This window comes from Xyrauchen texanus, chromosome 50 (assembly GCF_025860055.1).
Source record: "Xyrauchen texanus isolate HMW12.3.18 chromosome 50, RBS_HiC_50CHRs, whole genome shotgun sequence".
In the NCBI taxonomy this organism is placed as follows: domain Eukaryota; kingdom Metazoa; phylum Chordata; class Actinopteri; order Cypriniformes; family Catostomidae; genus Xyrauchen; species Xyrauchen texanus.
The window spans coordinates 2,504,661-2,508,642 of NC_068325.1; positions in this window are offsets into that span (position 1 = coordinate 2,504,661).

Sequence of the window (3,982 nt, forward strand, 5' to 3'; positions counted from 1 at the left end):
GTTATGAGCTCGCACTGGAATTTGAAAAAAGCGTTGTAAGTTAGGCGGTAATAAGTTGTTAAATGCTTTATATAGGACCATTGATGTATTGTATTTTACAAGATCATCAAATTTTAACAACTTTGACTGTGTAAATAGATTATGAGTATGCTCTAGAAAACCAACCTTATGAATGATCCTCACAGCTCTTTTCTGTAATATGATCAGAGGATTTATTGTGTTCGGTAATTATTTCCCCACACTTCAACACAAAACATAAGGTATGGTAGTACCAGGGTGCAGTATAAAGTACGGAGTGCATTCTCATCAAGGTATAGTTTTGCTTTGTTTATAATTGAGAGGCTTTTGGAGATTTTTGATTTTATGTGTCTGACATGGGGTTTCCATGACAATTTACTGTCAATTTTTACTCCCAAAAATGTATTCTCACTCACAATTTCAATTTGGGTACCATCAATACTTATTCTCTGTTTAGACATTTTGTTGCGATTACCGAACATCATTATCTTAGTTTTATTTATATTCAAGGATAATTTATTTGTATCCATCCACTTTTTTATTATATTTAGTTCCCTGTTTACCATATTTACAAGCTCATTATAATCAGCACTACTGTAGAATATATTCGTGTCATCTCCAAATAGTATAAGTTTCAGTATTTTGGATATATTAAAAATATCATTTATATACACATTAAACAGTTTTGGCCCTAATACTGACCCCTGGGGACACCACAAACAATGCCAAGAGTATCTGATAAATACTGACCAATTTTTACAAACTGTAACCTCCCTGTTAAATAACTTTTAACCAATCTCCAGCCAGCCCCCTAACTCCATATCTTTCCATCTTATTTAATAGGATTGAGTGATTAATAGTATCGAAGGCTTTTTTAGATCAATAAAGATACCAACTGCATACTTTTTTTGCTCCAGTGCATTAGTAACTTCTTCAATAGCTTCAATTATTGCCATTGAGGTAGTTCTTTTAGACCTAAAACCATACTGACCATCATTAATTACATGATGTTTCTCGAGAAACTTTTCAAGTCGAGAATTGAAGAGTTTCTCTAATATTTTTGAAAATTGAGGCAAAAGAGAGATTGGTCTGTAATTAGTAAAAGCGTATTTGTTATCCTTTTTGAAGAGTGGAATTACTTTAGCGATTTTCATTTTACTTGGAAATATAGTACCATAATGTGAAAAAAGATGGTCACTATGATATTTTCATTACCACAACTCAAAAAATATTGTTATTATTATATTTTCATTACCGCAATGCCAAAAAAAGAACAATACTCATTATCACAATTCAAAAAAAGATGGTCATTAATATATTCTCATTACTGCAATGTGAAAAAAGAAGGTCATTAAGATATTCTCATTACCGCAACGCAGAGAAATATTGTTATTATGATATTCTCATTACCGCAATGCAAAAAAGAATGTCATTATGATATTCTCATTACTGCAATGTGGAAAAAGATAGCCATTATTATTTTTTATTACCGAAATGCAAAACAAGGCCATTTTGATATTTGAATGACCTCAACACACAAAAGATGGTCTTTATGATATTCTCATTACCGCAATGCAAAAAATATGGTCCTTATGATATTTTCATTAACGCAACTTGGAAAAAGATAATCATTATGATATTCTCATTTATTGCAACGCAAAAAAGATGGTCATTATGATATTCTCATTACCGCAATGCAAAAAATATGGTCCTTATGATATTTTCATTAACGCAACTTGGAAAAAGATAATCATTATGATATTCTCATTTATTGCAACGCAAAAAAGATGGTCATTATGATATTTTTTTAAATTTAAATATTCTGAAAATGCTAAATGCTTAAAAAAAATCTTAATGGTCCTAAATTAAAAAATAAATTGTATTTATGCAAAAAAAAAAAAATCTGCATTTTTTTTATATTGATTTGGTGGTAATGACAAGGTCATTTTCTTGACAGGTTTCGTGAGAAACTAATATGAGAAAGTAACTAATATGATTTACATCTTTAAAATGTACGAGTGAAATATTATATTGAATACATATGGGGACATGAACATGTACTGCATAATAAGAATGATCCATACATGGCTGAAGATATTTGCTGTATTATGGCTATATTTACATGCACAGATTTTAGCAATCCAAATCATTTCAATTAGTTTGAAGGTTCTGAATGTAATTTGTACTCAATTCTGCAATCCAATGAGAATATATGTCTACAAGTGTACCACATGTATTCTGAACAGCATTTCTGAGCATTGAAAGACTTGAAATTGAAAGTACATTAATCAAAACGCTGCTAGCTATGCAAGTTCGATTTTGTGCATCATTACATTTCTGAAATGCGTCCAAGTGTAATTAATAATGCAGTGCAAGTACGCACTGCATTCTCTGCATTGCCACAAGGGCCGCTTTAATAGGGATTAACGTACCTTCTTCAATGGTCAGTTTTCTCAGTCTTGTTAAGTAAGTTAGTTAAAGTTGCAACGTATCTTTGAATCATTTTGTGAAAGTACCTAGATTAAAAGATTTAAATAGAAATTATTATTTTATTTAACTGTTTACTTAAGAGCTACACCACTTCTGCAGTTGAAATACATTTAATTTGAATCACAATGAATTTGTTTTAATTGTGTATTACATGAAGGAATTTTATTCCGATTGAGCTGTCAGTTGGATCATTGATGGATTATTGGTTGCAACGTTGGGTGGTCTTGTGAAAATGTTTTGCGAGTAAAGACAACAGCTGAAGCAAAAACATGCTGGATGAGGAACGCTAATTACATGTAATCCCTGTAATGAGCTGTTTTTAGAAACAGTTTGTGTATGAAACTTGTGATGATGTCTATTTAGGTCATTGTACTGTATGTCTTGTAGAGTTTAGTCAAGCTGGACTTTGTTGAAGGCTTCTTGCCACTCATCCTAGAGCCTACATCAGTGGTCTGATGGTGAGGATTGCTGAATATATGAAGTTGTTATACAGTGGGTTTGATGGTTGGGTTGAAATGCAGGGGAATCTAGCAATTGGAAAGTCTTAGCTGTTTTTTTAGCAAAATCCTTTCAGGTGGTTTGTTGATGAGAGGTGTGCTATTACTTTTTTAAGCAATCAGACTTAAAATATTTACTTCACAGATGAGTACATGGGCAAAAAATCCCACAGATTTAAATACAGAATATAACAGAGATTCGGGAGCTACAGGGATTCATAGAAATGTGCTAAAAACACGTAACACCTTAGCAAACACTCAGAACACAGTAGCAGCCACTTAGACATTTGCTAAAACATTTAGAATACTGTAGCAACCACATAGCAACACCCTGGCAACCACCCACAACACCGTAGCATAGCAGTGGAGAGTTTTACATAAGCAAACACGACTTAGTTGTTCACTGGTATCACTTTTACTTTTTTACTTTACATCTAGTGGACAAAAACATGGACATCTTTAACATGCAAACGACTTGTCTTAAAGCTGCACTCAGTCATTTTTTCCTCATTAAAAAGTTTTACTCCTCAAGACACAAATTGTAATTTTGCAACATATGTAGGAAATCATGAGCACTCACATTAAAATGAAGACTCCAGTCATATAAGTAACCTTATAAAAGCTGTTTTATTCTACATGAAGAAAGTCCACACATGGGGGCGGCCATTTTAAAATCACATGACCAGCTGAATACTACTCTCTTAATCTCAGTAACCGTCCTGTTATTTGACACTTTCACTCATTAATTAAAGTAATCATGACTGACTGTGAATAATACCTATCTACAGTGATATCTGAAACTGAAAACTATTGATTTTAAATGATGCTGCATCCAAACCACTAGACGTCAGTGTGAGTCCAAGATGACACAAAGACAAAAGGTACTGAGTGTACCTTTATATAAAAGATACTGTGTGTGTGCACTGATTGTTTTAGTCTTAAACTGAAATTGCAGTATCTTTAGAATGATAAATTAA